Below are 17,929 nucleotides of genomic sequence, written 5' to 3' on the forward strand. Positions count from 1 at the left end.
AAGCAAAAAATCACGCAACTTTATCGATGGTATTCTAAACATCCCTGCATATCCGTTTCATAAAACCTGAATTTCTGCCTTGGTGACAGTCTATCAACTAGGCTAACCCACTTTTGAACAGAACATGCAATCACACCGTCGATATTCATACTGCATGAAATAGTTTTCTGTCACATACCATGCAACTGCTATGTCCTTCTTCGTATGAAAAACACACACACACACACACAAAAACTTACACGACGGCTGACAGTCCTGGCTGGCGACGGTGGGAGGGGCACCGATGGCGTATAGACGGCTATGGGTCGGGGCAGGTAGGCCGGTGCGGGTGCACCAGCACCGTTTGGACGGTGGGGCGACGGGCGGCGTATGTCAGCAGTACGTGTAGATCGCGGTGGCGGCGAGACGGGGTGAAGGAAAGTCTCAAAATAGGATAGAACGTATATTTGCATGCACGTCGGCTAAGGACGTCGCCCGAGCGCTGTTCGCGGCGGTGTTGTTAGTGGGACGGGCCCATGCACGCATGCGCGTCAGTTAGCGAGATGGCCGACGATATGTTTTTTAGATAGATGGCCTCATTTTTTTAACTTAATCGAACGGGCTAATTTTTTAAACTTAATCGAACTGGCTCATTCTTTTAACTTAATCGAACGGGCTCATTTTTTCCACGGGCTACAATGACCATGGCAAGCACGCACGCCAAATTTTTTCGCGTTTCGACACTGTTTGGAATTTCTACGATTTTCCGGGCCGAAAACCCCTAAAATAGTGCCCGGACGTGATGCAACGTGCGTTTGTTGTCGGATTTCATTCATTTTTGGCGTGGGGTACCCGGGTGGGCCCCCACACGCCCTGCGAAAAGTTGGGTAGATTCCGTGAAAGCGCTCAGGTACTTCATGTGGAAGCCGGTGGTTTCGGTAAGGGGGGATGGCCCCTCGGTTGTATGTCTCTCCTTCGCATCCGCCAAACGGGCTCATTTTTTTCCACAGGCCACAATGACCGTGGCAAGCACGCACGCCAAAAAATTTCACGTTTCGACACTGTATGGATTTTCTATGATTTTCTAAGCCGAAAACCCCTAAAACAGTGCCCGGACGTGCCGCAGCGTGCGTTCGTTGTCGGATTTCGTTCATTTTTGGCGTGGGGGTACCCGGGTGGGGCCCCACACGCCCTGCCAAAAGTTGGGTAGATTCCTTGAAAGCGCTCAGGTAATTCATGTGGAAGCCGGTGGTTTCGGTAAGGGGGGGTGGACCATCGGTTGTATGTCTCTCCTTCGCATCCGCCAAACAGGCTCATTTTTTTCCACAGGCCACAATGACAGTGGCAAGCACGCACGCCAAAAAATTTCACGTTTCGACACTGTATGGATTTTCTATGATTTTCTAAGCCGAAAACCCCTAAAACAGTGCCCGGACGTGCCGCAGCGTGCGTTCGTTGTCGGATTTCGTTCATTTTCGGCATGGGGTACCCGGGTGGGCCCCCACACGTCACTACTAGGAAAAGGCCTACTAGTGGCGCACCAGTTTTGCCTACTAATGGCGCACTACTGGTGCGCCACTAGTATTAAATACTAATGGTGCACCACTGGTGCGCCATTAGTATCTGGTATACTAATGGCGCACCACTGGTGCGCCATTAGTATAGGCCACGGTGCGCCATTAGTATAGGCCACTGGTGCGCCATTAGTATAGGCCACGATGCGCCATTAGTATTTTTGATTTTTGAAGGCGGGAAAATAGTAGTGGCGCACCGTCTAACCCCCACCGTGCGCCATTGCTATTTTTGAATTTTGAATTTGGATCTGGATCGCGATTTTTTTGCCCATTTTTTGCTCGTTTTTTTTGCTTGTTTTTTTGCACGATTTTTTTTTCAAATTTTGTTCTCGTTTTTGGATCTTGTACGTTCTTTTGCCGTGTTCTTTTGCCGGAGAGGAGTTCGCCGGAGAGGAGGGCCGAGGTCACCGGAGAGGAGGAGGAGGAGGTCACCGGAGAGGCGCTCGCCTACATCGCCGGAGAGGAGTTCACCGGAGCACCGGAGAGGAGGAAGGAGAAACCGTGAGGGGAGGGGAGGAGAGGAGGGAGGAGGAGCTCACCGGAGAGGAGGGAGGAGGAGATCACCGGAGAGGAGGGAGGAGAAACCGTGAGGGGAGGGGAGGAGAGGAGGGAGGAGGAGGTCACCGGAGAGAAGGAGGAGGAGGTCGCCGGAGTGGAGGAGGAGGAGGTCGCCGGAGAGGAGGAGCGGAGTATGGTGGAGGAGAGAAGGGGAGATGGAGTGGAGGAGAGGAGGAGATGGAGTGGAGGAGAGGTGGAGTGGAGGAGAAGAATGAAGATGTAAGGAGGAGAGGACCACGCCCAGCCATATATACGGCATAGTAATGGCGCACCGTGGGCAGGTGCGCCATTAGTAAGTTTGAATTTTTTCCTCTCCAGATCTTAAAAGCCCCCTGTTAAATTCGGATGTAACTTTTCGAGTAGATGATTTTTCATATAAAAAACTTTTTCATCCGAGTTCGTATGCAAAAGTTATGCCCATTTTACAAATTCTCGAGAGATTTTGCAAAAAAGTCGAAAATTCATGTTTGTAAATTTTGCTAACAACTAGACCACATATCACATGGGAATCTTATTTTCTTTTATTTTTTGACATTTCTATCATTTTCTTTTTTTTTTTTTAAACTGAAAAGGCGGTCCACCCGGGGGGGTGCATTCGGGGGAATGTTTGGGCCAAACTACTAATGGCGAACCGTGTCAACTAGTAATGGCGCACCACACCCACGGTGCACCATTAGTAGTTTAAAAAATAAAATAAAATAAATATTTGAAAAAAAATTGAAACATATTTACTAATGGCGCACCGTGGGAGTGGTGCGCCATTACTAGTTTAACTAGTAATGGCGCACTATCCCCTGGTGCGCCATTAGTAGTTTTGAAAAAAAATTACTAATGGCGCACCGTGGATGTGGTGCGCTATTAGTATTTGCACACTAATGGCGCACCAACACATGGTGCGCCATTACTATTTAGTAATGGCGCACCACATGCATAGTGCGCCATTAGTGTCCATATTGGCTATAGCTGTTTTTGTAGTAGTGCGTCCTGCCAAAAGTTGGGTAGATTCCGTGAAAGCGCTCAGGTACTTCATGTGGAAGCCGGTGGTTTCGGTAAGGAGGGGATGGACCCTCGGTTGTATGTCTCTCCTTCGCATCCGCCAAACGAGCTGAAATTTTTTCCATGGGTTACAATGACCATGGCAAGCACGCACGCCAAATGTTTTCGCGTTTCGACACTGTATGGATTTTCTACGATTTTCCGGGCCGAAAACCCCTAAAATAGTGCCCGGACATGCCGCAACGTGTGTTCGTTGTCGGATTTCATTCATTTTTGGTGTGGGGTTCATGGGTGGGTCCCCACACGCCCTGCCAAAAGTTGGGTAGATTCCATGAAAGTGCTCAGGTACTTCATGTGGAAGCCGGTGGTTTCAGTAAGGGGGGGATGGACCCTCGGTTGTATGTCTTTCCTTCGCATCCGCCAAACGGGCTCTTTTTTTTCCACGGGCTACAATGACCGTGGCAAGCACACACGCCAAATTTTTTCGCGTTTCGACACTATATGGATTTTCTACGATTTTCCGGGCCGAAAACCCCTAAAACAGTGCCCGGACGTGACGCAACGTGCGTTCGTTGTCGGATTTCGTTCATTTTGGGCGTGGGTTACACGGGTGGGCCCCCACACGCCCTGCCAAAAGTTGAGTAGATTCCGTGAAAGCGCTCAGGTACTTCATGTGGAAGCCAGTAGTTTCGGTAAGGGGGGGATGGACCCTCGGTTGTATGTCTCTCCTTCGCATCCGCCAAACGGGCTCATTTTTTTTCCACGGGCTACAATGACCGTGGCAAGCACACACGCCAAATGCTTTTTGCGTTTCAACACCGTATGGATTTTCAACGATTTTCCGGGCCGAAAACCCCTAAAACACTGCCCGGACGTGACGCAACGTGCGTTCGTTGTCGGATTTTGTTCATTTTTAGCGTGGGGTACCCGGGTGGTCCCCTGTGACGCCCGGATAATTAAGCTACAGTAAACATACAGTAATCATGCCACGTCACCTCCATTACTGTTACTAACATTGCATTAGATCAAAACGTTTTGAAATCTAATTTGAATTTTTGACAAACAATAAAAGTTTTCAATTATCAAAACAAAAATGTTCAGAATATGACATAATTAAGTTTACTAAATTAGGTGCAACGTATGTATTTTCCCAAAACTAAAATGTTTAGGAAATGTGAGAAAACAGTAAAGAAAATAAAGAAAAAGGAGAAGAATACAAAACAGAAAACAAGAAAATAAAAAGAGAAAAGGCCCCGTGGCCAGCTGGGCCAGATGACCCACCTGGCCCAACCGGCCGGTCCACACCCCACTCCCCATATTCCCCCATCACCGAAACCCTAGCCACTACCGCTCTCCCACTCCCCCCCACGACGCCACTCCCTCTCCCCCTCCCGATCCAATTTGGATCGGGGCGAAATCCCCACTCTCCACTCTCCTTGCTCCTCGCACCCCCCTCTGCCCGAACTGGTTCGGGCACGGCGCCCCAACCCCGTCGCCGGTGCTCACCGTCACCGCCTCCCTTGCCGCGCCGGAGCCCCACCTCGCCGGCATGCCCGCGCCTGAGGATCTGCCGTCTACCACCATCGCCCACCACCTCGCCGCTGGATGGATGCCCCGCCACCTCACCGCTGGATCGACACCCCGCCGCCTGCCGTCGACGCTCGCCTCCCCGACCTCCTCCCCGGCGGACTCCGTCGAGCCTCGCTGGCGAACCCCTGCATCGGGGGTGAGCGAAACTCCCCTATCCTCTCTGTCTCCCTTGCACACACGTCCCTAGTCCGTCGCCGCGGTCGCCGCACACGGTACACGCCCCTGACCATCACCCTGTACGCGTTCACCGCGGCCTCGCCTAGCCCAGCGTGCCGGCGCGCGCGCCCGCAGCCGCGCCGAGCCGCATCTGCCGTGCTGCTCCTTCCCGGACCGCTCGCACCTGCCGTGGCCCGCACCGCCGCAGCCTCCCCTGCCGCGTCCATCGCCGCACGCTGCCGTCTTCCCCTGCCGCTCCCGCTGCGTGCTTGCTACTGCCCAGCTCGCTGCTCGCCAATCGCCATCGCCGCCACACCCCTGCTGCTCCCCCCGCGGCGGCCAAGTCCCGCGTCACGCCCGATGGCTCGCCCCCGCAGCTGCTGCCGCTGCTTCTTTGTCGTGCTGCACACCACCGACAGCCGCTCCCGCCTTCGCGGCGCCCTAGTCGTCGGTTGTGCCCGATGGTCGCGTCCGACGCCCGCGCCCATTAGCCCGTTAGCATGCGCCCGTGTGTGGTGACCACCTTAGACTATGACATGGGGGCCCCACGCCCCCTGAACGTTTAGAAAAAAAGGAGAAGGATAAAAAAAGAATTAAAAATAAATAGATAAATAAATAAATACAGATATTAATTAATTAATTAACTTAATTAAATCCTAATTAGTTAACTAGTTAAATTTACTTAACCTGCTAATTAAACTAAGTAAATGTTAATTAGTTATCGGTCTATGACAGAACGGACCCACACGTTAGTTTGACCAAGTCAGCTGACTGTTGACTGCTGACATCACCCTGATGTCATGCCGATGTCATAATGACATTTCCTAGTTAAACTAATTTTGTTAATTCTAAAAATGAATTAAAACTTTGAAAAATAATATAAAATAAACCATACCTCGGATGAAAATACTTTGTACATGAAATTTGCTCAGAACGACGAGACGAATCCGGATATGCAGCCCGTTCGTCCGCCACACCTCCCTAGCATAGCAAACACGCAACTTTTTCCCTCGAGTTCATCTGTCCGGAAATGAGAAACACCGGGAATACTTTCCCGGATGCTTTCCCCTTTCGCCGGTAGCACCTAGTACTGCCTTAGGTCACCCCTAGCACCGCATATTGCCATGTTATGCTTTGTGATGCTTTGTTTGCTCTGTTATTTATTGTGTTCCCCCCGTTACTTCTTTCCGGTAGACCCCGAGACCGCTGCCGATACCCCTGATCGACTACATCGACGACGAACCCTCCTTCTTGCCAGAGCAACCAGGCAAGCCCCCCCACCTTGATCACCAGATATCGCCTATTCCTTCTTTCTACTGCTTGCATTAGAGTAGTGTAGCATGTCACTACTTTCGGTTAATCCTATTCTGATCCATAGCCTGTCATTGTTGCTACAGTTGTTACCCTTACCTCCAATCCTAAATGCTTAGTATAGGATGCTAGTATTCCATCAGTGGCCCTACACTCTTGTCCGTCTGCCATGCTATACTACTGGGCCGTGATCACTTCTGGAGGTGATCACGGGCATATGCTATATACTTTATACTATTACATTACTTATGATACTGGTCGGAGATGGGGGCTGAAGGGGCAGGTGGCTCCATCCCGGTAGAGGTGGGCCTGGGTTCCCGACGGCCCCCGACTGTTACTTTGTGGCGGAGCGACAGGGCAGGTTGAGACCACCTAGGAGAGAGGTGGGCCTGGCCCTGTTCGGCATTCACGGATACTTAACACGCTTAACGAGATCTTGGTATTTGATCTGAGTCTGGCCACTGGCCTATACGCACTAACCAACTACGCGGGAACAGTTATGGGCACTCGGCGTCATGGTATCAGCCGAAGCCTTCGTGACGTCAGCGACTGAGCGGCGCGCGCCGGATTGGACTGAAACACCTGCTAGGCTATGTCTGCTTTCAGCCGCCCACGCAACGTGCAGGTGTGCAATGGGCGATGGGCCCAGACCCCTGCGCCATAGGATTTAGACCGGTGTGCTGACCTCTCTGTTGTGCCTAGGTGGGGCTGCGACGTGTTGATCTTCCGAGGCCGGGCATGACCCAGGAAAGTGTGTCCGCCCAAATGGGATCGAGCGTGTTGGGTTATGTGGTGCACCCCTGCAGGGAAGATTATCTATTCGAATAGCCATGATCTTCGGTAACAAGACGACTTGGAGTTGTACCTTGACCTTATGACAACTAGAACCGGATACTTAATAAAACACACCCTTCCAAGTGCCAGATACAACCCGGTGGTAGCTCTCTAACAGGGCGACGAGGAGAGGATCGCCGGGTAGGATTATGCTATGCGTTGATACTTGGTGAACTTACCATCTACTCTCTTCTACATGCTGCAAGATGGAGGCTGCCAGAAGCGTAGTCTTCGATAGGATTAGCTATCCCCCTCTTATTCTGGCATTCTGCAGTTCAGTCCACTGATATTGCCCCTTTACACAGATACCCATGCATAAGTAGTGTAGATCCTTGCTTGCGAGTACTTTGGATGAGTACTGACGGTTGCTTTTCTCCCCCTTTCCCCCCTTTCCTTTCTTCCTGGTTGTCGCAACCAGATGCTGGAGCCCAGGAGCCAGACGCCACCGTCGACGACGACTCCTACTACACCGGAGGTGCCTATTACTACGTCCAGGCCGCTGACGATGACCAGGAGTAGTTTAGGAGGATCCCAGGCAGGAGGCCTGCGCCTCTTTCGATCTGTACCCCAGCTTGTGCTAGCCTTCTTAAGGCAAGCTTGTTTAATTTATGTTTGTACTCAGATATTGTTGCTTTCGCTGACTCGTCTATGATCGAGCACTTGTATTCGAGCCCTCGAGGCCCCTGGCTTGTATTATGATGCTTGTATGACTTATTTATGTTTTTAGAGTTGTGTTGTGATATCTTCCCGTGAGTCCCTGATCTTGATCATACACGTTTGCGTGCATGATTAGTGTACGATTGAATCGGGGGCGTCACAAGTTGGTATCAGAGCCGACTGCCTGTAGGACTCCCCCTTCCACACTCCTTGGGCGAAGTCGAGTCTAGACATTGCAAAAACTTTACTAACATGGCTGTGTGGCTTACAGGCCCACGTCACCATTGGGTGGTAGTAGGATCTTTTATTCCTCGTCTATACTCTGGGACTCTGATCTCTCTTCTATTCGGGTTAAATGATTTTACTAACTCTGACTCTAGGTTCTCGTAATTACTTCCTCCCAGAGAGCCCTTCACTCCAGATGATCGGTTGGTGCACTAGAAGATTCTGAAGATACTCTCCGATGTTCTCTCGAGACTTTGTGCCCACCGCTTTTGCTATTCCCGACCACCGTTAAATCCTTATGGATAACTTCTTACCCTTGCCATTCTTACATTCATCCCTAGCTGCTCTTGTTAATACAAGATGCATGGAATTGTTCTTCGACTTTTAAGAATCTCTTGAGCCATTGCATTACAGATCTTTGCCGCCTGAATACCCCTATGGATAATTCTCGCATTTATCGAGTATCCGCTCATCCCCAGATGATTCATGTATTTCACAAAATTCTTCGAAATACCATTCGGTCTTCCGAAAATCCTGAGCAACCTATTGCTCCTGAAATTCTTGCTTGCTTGCATTATGGTTAATCCCATAAGTATAATAAACTTATTGGCAACCTTTGTCAATACCATTTTGAGTCCATTGATGTCAGGACCGGATTTTCGGGATATTAATTTCCCAGAAAATGGCCCTCGTGCTCACCAGCCCCAGGATTACTGTTAGCTGATGAGGCACCAACTTGATACAGAAATTCCAAGCAAAGTACATAATATGTAGTACAAGACCATTCTGGCCTATGAGTACAACAACTGGTTTCTAGTGGTTGATGGCGGAATCGGTTTGTGGTTCATCAGTGGCCATGGGACTCCATTTCCCACAGGAACAGCTGACCATGTTAACTCCTATCTTTGCGAGGCTGCTACCATCATTGCGTAGGTTCCGGGGCTGTCATCGCAACGCTCCTCTCCATGCAAGAAATCTGGCCAAGACAATAGCCAGGGACAAGCCAGTGAGTACTTTTGAATGTACTCGCAAACATTATGAACACGGGTATAATATAACAATGGATAATCATGCTCCGAAATATTTTATGATCATAACGTCAGTCACGAAATAAACAAAATCCATGATGCACACATGCAGGTTGTTTATATGAAATATGGATATGCAATACGGGAGTAGAAATAGAATGCACCGATCGAGTGTCTGAAGCGACGCCTCGAAAGGATAATAAGATAAATCATGCCTCAGTCGGGCGTCTGAGCGACACCACATAAAGGGCTTATAAATAAAAGAAATAACAAGCATGCCACAGTCGGGCGTCTGAGCGACACCACATAAAGGGCTTATAAAGGATATAAATAACAAGCATGCCACAGTCAGGCGTCTGAGCGACACCACATAAAGGGCTTATAAATAAGAACAATCACAGTGAATATCCAGGAGGTAGAACCGTCCCTGGGATACTCAATAATTCAAGTAATAAAAAGGGTTAGTCCAATATAATGATAATCACAATCATCATAAGTCACAAGTCATGATCCATGTTCCGGTTTAGTAGTTCCTCCTCCGAAGACCGACACTAAGATCGACACTAGACCCATCTCAGACTGTAGTCCTTACCCATGGACACGGCTATTCGAATGGATTTAACCTCTGCAGAGGGTGTACTCTTTACCCACGAGTAGCGGATTCCTTTAGTCCATCGGGACTAATTCCTTCTACGGTCTTTTAATTGAAAACACACCTGTCCGCACACACCAGCCTAACTTACCGGTGTCTGGAATCACCCACGACACCTGTCAAGCAAAACTCTAAGTGGGGAGGCTACAACCTCGATTAGCATAGGATCACAAAATTTATAACGCGCGCAAACTAGGGAAGCCACTCCCCTCGGCTACAACCGAAAACACCCATGCCCCCGGACCAGGTGGCATGCCTACCGGATGCCTCCGGTATCTTCCACCATGGCCTCTCTGTACGGTGTGTGCTTGGAGGGGTTGACAACTTACTGAACCGTACCCTACCTGCGGCAGGGACAAGTGGTAGTACGAAACAAGTATGGGGGTTACTGGAACAAGACTCGATCTACGGCCGACTCATGAGGTCCAAGTATTCCCTGTATGATTAGCATAACAAATATATTTCAACTAACAGACAGAATCACCACTCATCATACCTCATCATGCCATACCGGACACACTCATCTCGACGAGGAACTAGGGACAAGCTCGTGTCTACCCAAGACAGAGACTTTTCCGGCTTCCTTCCGGTATGCATGAAAAGCTTACGAGGATGATTACTATCACCAGCATATCCATTTCTAACAGCAAAGAATCTTCATTATGCACTCATGCGTATGATTGTATCGCCACATAAAATAACGAATGCTCCATGTCAAGGTGGTGTTGTAACCGTATCAAACAACACACAAAAATATTATGCCAGGGTTCAGAATGCTTGCCTTCAAGTGTATGCAAGTGGGGGTGCACTTTTTGAAGGTTGCCTTCTTCTTCAAAATCCTATTTTTGAAAATATTCAAATTAACGCATAGTTTAAAAACAGTACAAAAAAGTTCTTTGGAAAATTTTCAAATAAATATGAAAATAAACTAGAAAGAATTTGAGAAACAATAGAAAAAGAATCAAATTAATTGGACTTATATTTTAAAAGTTATAGCCAGTCAAAGTTCTGTTTTTAAATAAAACAGAAAAGAAAACGGTTCGAATAGAAATACGTTTTCGAGATGGAGGAGACGTACTTCTGGGTTTACGCTTTCACTTAAAACAGCGCGGGCCGGCTCGGGGTCACTGACAGTGGGTCCACGGTCCCACTGGTCAGGTTTGACCAGTCGCCTTTCCCTCCTCTTCCTCTGCCCGAGCGGAGGCGGGACTCCGGCGATCGCCGTCGACGAACGGCGCCTCCCCGTGGGGTCCTGAGGGCGGGGATGGATCCGCCAGTCCAGGGCGATCCTCCCGGTGGTCGCTAGGCAGGTGGGGACGGAGGGAGCCGCTGGCGGTGAGCTTCGCGGCGGAGATGGCTTCGGGTGGATTTGGGGGCCGGGGCTATGGTGGTTCCCGATCAAGTCTGAGAGGTGGGGTGGCTCCGCAAGATCGAGGGGGGGTCGGACGGTGGTGCTGGCTCGGCTAGGTGGGCTCTGCTCGCGGCGCACGGCACTGGAGCGTGGCGGTGGCCGAGCTGACCGGAGGTGGGGAAGACGGCCTCTCCCCATCGATTGCCGGCTATGGGGGCATCAAAGGGATGGCCTGTGGTTGCCTGGGGGTTTGGAGGAGCTCGGGGGTTCCTTTTATAGGCGGTCGAGGTCGGTTCCCGCGGCGGCCGTGGATAAGAACGCCGGCGACCACCGTTCTGTAGCTGCAGGGCGACGTGGCGGCGACGAGCGCTTGCCGACTAGTTGCGGATGAGCTCGAGCTGTTCCAGGGGGCAGCTGGCGCGCGCGGGTGGCTTGGGCGGTGCCGTCCATGGCAGGAGCTGTCGGAGCGGCGGTGGCGGCTTGCGTCGGTGGCGCTGTAGGGCGCCAGGAGGGGGCCAGGGCGGCTCTGCGGCAAGGGAGGAGTCGGGGTGCGTTGGCTGCGAGTGGGAAGGGCCAGAACGAGTGCGGGGCGACGGCAGTGGAACGTGGCGACTCGGTGCGCGCGCGTGCAAAACGTGCGCTCTGGGCGCGCCCAGCGCACGCACGCGAGGCGTTCGGCAAAATGCCAAGGCATGCCAGGAGGCTTGGGTGGGGCTGGGGATTACCAGGTCTAGGCTAGGGTTTGCAAGGAGATCAGTGGACAAGCTTGTTAGGTCAGGGGATCAAGTTCACAATGCAAACTAATAATCATGCCAAATCTGTCAATGCGCTCAAGGTGTTCGACAGAATGCTAAGTGCATCTAGGCAACTCTTGGAGTGGCCAAAAACTCCAGACCAGTGTCTCTTTAGATGTAGGTGGTGGTGGCAAGGTTAGTTGGTCAAGACCAGAAACTTGTTAGTGCAAATATTTGAGAAAACCAATTTTGGGCAGAAACTAAAGGCTATTATCTCAAGAACCAAAAATACTCCAATGGGTCCATTCTCCTGGACTTAAGGGTTTGGTAGGAAGAACTAGAAGCAAGAAGAAGAATCATGGGCAACAGAGCAAAATAAATTAGGGTTGCAGTAGAAAAAGCCAAACTGGACCAGAGAGCAAAAGAGGATGATTTGCTCAAATTTTTCAAAGAACACTCATGGGTTTTTGCATGAAGTTGAATTATATGCATCTACTGACATCTCCAAACACTTGGAAGAATTTTTAAAGAAATATTTAAATAGGTTGTAGTGCAAAACTACCTACTGGACCAGATTTGAAAATTAAGGGTAGAGCTCAAAATCTCCAATGAATAAAAGATATTTTTGCATCAGGGTGATTTAAAAACACGACATGACATCCCCAAATTTTGGTGAAAATTTTTAAATGCATTTATCAAATGGTTGCAGTGCAAAAGAGGCTCCAAAGTTATGAAAATCATTTTAAAAGAATAAAGCTCAGGAAAAACAACTATGCAAATAAATCCACTGATAAAGAATTGTTTTATTGAGAGAGTATACAGTCCAATAATATTTTTGGAAAGTTTCCACTTGAGGTAAAAACCCACAATATTCAAGAGAAGAGGGGTTCTGAAATCAAAAGATAAATCCAGAAAATAAAAATTTAATTTCCTGGCAAAATTTTAATTAATAAAACAAGGTCAAAATTTTGAGGTGTTACAACACTACCCCCTTAAGAATAATCTCGTCCTCGAGATTTGCTAAAAGCTGTTTTGAACAAACATTGCTCTTACCAAAAAAATCATTCTACTTATGCAATAAAATGTATCTACAGTGAGAGGACAATAAGTGGTGTAAAACTACAGTGTGGAACACTGGCGCTGCGTGAAAAATCCATCGTTGAGATATTTCTACGTTGGATACAGTAATTTTAGAATAAATTCTAAATTACTAAAATACGCTGGTCGTACCCGAGAGCACAGTGCTTTCTCTGGCTGACAGGTGGGCCCAGGGCCCACTGTCAGTCTCTTCTTCTACCTCTGGCCCTCTCTTCTCTCTCTCGCGTGCTTTCCCGCGCTTTCTCCACCGACGACGTCTAGCGCATAGGGCATCTAGGCCGTACTGCGGTAGTGCGCGGCGTGCTAGCTGCCGGTGCAGCGTGCACTCACCTCGCGGGCCAGTGCACTGTCGGCACTGCTCGCGGATTCGCCGCCGAACACCGGCGATCGAGCGACGAGCGGTGCTGGTGGACCTTGCCCACCGTACACCGATCTCGAGCTATAAAATGATCGCGGTGCTCCTTCTTCTTCCTCACACCTGGCCTCGCTTCTCCTTCTCCTTCATTCTCCTCCATTCCTGTTTGCAGGAGCTCGAGACGAGGCTCTAATGGCGGAGGTGATGCCGGACTGGTACGTGGTCCTGATGTGCGGAGGTTTGGTGACGTTGCTGGGGTTCTCCGTGCTCCTGTGCGCGATGATCCTTGATGATCGTCGTGATGCTGCCGCTCGAGTGTTAGCTCTTCGCGGTGGCGGCGATCATGAGGAGTAGGTGCGGCATCGAGTGCTAACTGCTGTTGGTGTGCTGGAGGCCACTTGCACCCGAATAATTACTCACAAATCTCTCCTACTGAGACTGTGGTGTGCTCGGGTGTGAACAGTTAGGTGCAAAATGTGCACGAGGATTTGTAATTAGCGCGCGTGGTCGAGTGGTTGTGGTTGTGAGTCTGCTGTTATGGTGCTGCGTGAATAAAAATCTATGTCGTGTAGAGGTATACGCTGCAGCAACTCAGGGAAAGCCTCACTTCAGAATTTATCGCGAGTGAAAAAAATAGTTAAATCAAAATTAACAGCAGTAAAACTGCTCACATAATTGAAACCAAAAATTTGATTCATCGCACAAGTTTAGGATACCACACACAAGTTGCAACACATAAATAAATGCTGGGATAATAACATAGCGGTGACGCCTACAATAAAAATGGCAAATGGACAGGGTCCTGAGAAAACGTCTCTGGTACTGGGGCGCACTCCTCTTCTATCGGGGGAAGTGGATTGACTAGCGGATTGAAAATTTTAAATGCATTTATCAAATGGTTGTAGTGCAAAAGAGGCTCCAAAGTTATGAAAAATCATTTTTAAAGAATAAAGCTCAGGAAAAACAACTATGCAAATAAATCCACTGATAAAGAATTGTTTTATTGAGAGAGTATACAAGTCCAATAATATTTTTGGAAAGTTTCCACTTGAGGTAAAAACCCACAATATTCAAGAGAAGAGGGGTTCTGAAATCAAAAGATAAATCCAGAAAATAAAAATTTAATTTCCTGGCAAAATTTTAATTAATAAAACAAGGTCAAAATTTTGGGGTGTTACAATTGATTCAATATGTTGCGAATGCTCGCAATCCTCACTCAGATCCTAGAATTCATCCTTTCGGCTCAGAAGTCATTTTAAACATGAGCAGAATCTCGACCAATCAAATTGTTGTCGAATTTAACCCTAAGCTTACTCAACTTATCCATCCTTAATCAGAGCGTTTGCTTCTGATCCTTTGATTTGGAAATAATAATTCCTTTACATGTGAGCTTTGAATTAGCCAGTTGCTTCTATAATCCAATGCCTTCGCATTGTTTCTTCCTCTGGTTGTGTGCCGATGCTCACATCAGCTTCGCTATGGACCGTCGGATCCTTTGTTGAAATATCATCCGACAGTGTCCTTTGTATACAAAAACCTCAAGAAGTTCTTTCACTGATACATAATGCCTTCGGTAAATTGTATCCTCTCGTTTTGTCACCCATGCTCTACTATCGAGCTTGTGTTATTTACTATTGAAGCTTGTGGTACAAGTTCCCAAGATGCCCCGATGGGTTGAACCAACGCCTTCCCTAATCTGTGTGAACCCGAAAGATTTCGCAGGTCATACTTATCTGGTACTGCACCAGGTAAAACTTTCAATAACTAATGTCATTTTCGGAATACGAGAGGTGAATGGAAGGTTATGCATTGAAGAAGTGGGAGTCGACCTTGAACCTTTGTGTTCATGCCCATGGACACGATGTAGATCCTATCATGGAAGCTTCTTGAAATATTAACTATTTCCTTGATATATTATCATCTGGTATCTGTGAATTGATCCTTTGCAACCGTGGCTCGACCATGATTGTTCTCCTTTGCTTCCATTTCTCAGACAAGATGAAGTACTTGTCTTCTGCAGATCATTTCACGTGTCCACCCTCTGCTCTGCTCTACCGTCGAGTATTGCACTATGATATCTCGAGAATATCATGGAACTGCATAACTTCTTATGGGTTCTTCATCAACTGTTCCGATTCCAATTTTCCTGGGTTCTGGGTTGTCGTCAACTAAGAACACCAAATAGTGAACCGAGTCCGCACTACGGTTCAACAACTTTTAGTAATCTTCTTTACTTATGGGTTTGTACCCGATCACTTCATTCCTAGCCTGTTTGGCTATATCATTATCGTGATGATTTTTAACAGTGCTACATGGTCCTTATTCCCGGAGCACCACTTTCGATGATGAGCTAAGCTTACGTCGATTTTCCTCGTCATATCATTTGTCCTTGAACAACAAACTTGATTTCGAGTTTATGTCGTACCCATGGTTCCAATAGCCATTCGCTTCATCATTTCTTTGACTTGATGCCATCGCCGATCGATTACATCTTCATGAAATCTCTCGACAAGTGTGTCGTGATCATCATCAGCATTCTAAGCTCTCCCAAGATATCATTTGAATTCATGATGAGAAATACCATCCTTGCCCTCGATGATTTGTGCTATCATCGACCACTTTATTGCCTTGCGTTCAACACAAACTTGTTTGTGTTTTGTGTATACCTTGAGATCCTTGCTATCCAACATTTGTTCTCCTTTACCTTGGAGTATTACCATCTTTTATGTCAAGAATGTCATGAGAATTTCACCACCCCTTAAGAAATTCTTGTTGCAGTGATGCTTCTCGCCATCACCATTCTTTTCTTGGCCCCGTGTTGAATGAACTCTGTTGTGAGAATTTAATATCTCTAGCAACCCTATTGTTTCGAATGTGAATGGCCGATAGTTTTGCTATCGAATCACCATTCTAACTTTGATCGTCCTACTTGGTCCATATTTCCAGGTGCTTTTTCGTTCAATATTTAATTGTGGATGTTCTCATCGAACATACCTCATTATATACTTCGGTGTGTCCGATGCTATCTCCTTGTTCACATAATTGTGGAAATCCATCTTTTGGAAGTCTCAATGAATTGTCGCTGAGCTCATCAGCCACCTCCTCGTCCTCTCCTTGGTTAAAATGATGAACTCATGATTCAGAACTTGCTTCCATAGTTCATTTCCCGAGAATCTTACAATGTCATCTCATCAATTTGTGTGCACCTTTTTCTTCTCAGGCATCACGAGTCTGACATATCCTGACACCAATCATATCTGAATCTCGAGCAGATATGATGGTTGGAACTCTGTCCAAGAGTCATAACTTTGGTCTTTAAATGACCCGATAAGGTGATGTTATGCCTAGCACACTTGACCGGAGGACCTAGTGTTATAGCTTCCTTTTTAACAAGGTTAACCATTTTTCCATGAGGAATTGAATGCATTGTTTAATAAGTTATCCTGATGGATCCTTCGTGTATCTAAAGTCCGACCTTTGCTTGAAGACCATGTCAATGCTATCTTGAAGCATGTCACTGGTACTCCGATTTTCAATAAGAACATTTGAAGCACAATGCTAAATTTTCTTTATCAATTATCCAAACACCGTTGTATGGGTAATGTCATGAAGTTTCTCTCCCCTTACCTAAAGGGTTTTCTACTTTATATCCTGTCATGGATATCATGCCCTACTTGTCCGTGGGAAGGATATACCCCGGGAATATGTGTTTTAACACATTTTCCTTTCCATTGTTCTGTTTAATCTGATAATCATATTTTCCTTTCCATTGTTTGGTTTAACCTTTCTTATGATCTATATGATCTAAGCAGTAATATTCTCCTGCTTATGTAAACACCTCGGTGTACAATTCTGTCAGCAAGACCCTGTTACTATTGTTGATGACATTCCGGTAACCACCGATGGACGAGAACTTTGCCTACTGGTCCGCCTCGTTTCAACGAGCAGGAAAATGGTTCTCTTCGTCCCTCGCCCTTGGTACCAACGATGCTGCCAACATAACTGACCAGTTATTCTCTGACATGCCTTGCTTACATGATCGTGCAAGACGTCACCCCTCTTCCTACTTTTACCCACATGGTGGGCCAATAACCCACAGTTCCACAGGATCGAAACCTGACTCTCCTGTACACCCCCGGTTTCCAAAGTTACTCCTCGCACGTGGCCTCGTATATAATTCACGAGCCACCTCCCAAAAGATCATCAAGTCTGGTATCAGACACAATGCTTATTCCCGATTGCTCTGAATCCCATTCACACTCTCAGTTGGGCGTTAAATGATTACCCATCCGCTTAAAACTTCTCACGCCTTCTTTTATCTCTCTCGGTGATTTTCCCGAGTTTCAATTCGAGAGATACTTTCTACCACATTCCTTGAGTTATAAACCGGATAGCGACCTTGTAGAGTTCCGTTCTTCCGAAGTTACCCCTTATCCTTTTCGTAAGTACGATGGAGTTCCCGAAGAAAGAATGCTGACTTCATCATGATGACCTCAAGCTGAAGTATGAAGACATCAGCGTTATGGATCGACCTCTTCGAGGAGAGCAACCAAGACTGAGAAGACTCTTTAGAATTTCGTAACCAAATCCCTCCCCCCTTACTCTACCTCTTAAATCTCGGGACGATATTTCTTGTAGTGGAGGAGATTTGTGACGCCCGGATAATTAAGCTACAGTAAACCTACAGTAATGATGCCATATCACCTCCATTACTGTTACTAACATCGCGTTAGATCAAAAGGTTTTGAAATCTAAATTGAATTTTTGACAAACAATAAAAGTTTTCAATTATCAAAACAAAAATGTTCAGAATATGACATAATTAAGTTTA

The sequence above is a fragment of the Aegilops tauschii genome, chromosome 2, assembly GCF_002575655.3.
Source record: "Aegilops tauschii subsp. strangulata cultivar AL8/78 chromosome 2, Aet v6.0, whole genome shotgun sequence".
NCBI classification, from domain to species: Eukaryota; Viridiplantae; Streptophyta; class Magnoliopsida; order Poales; family Poaceae; genus Aegilops; species Aegilops tauschii.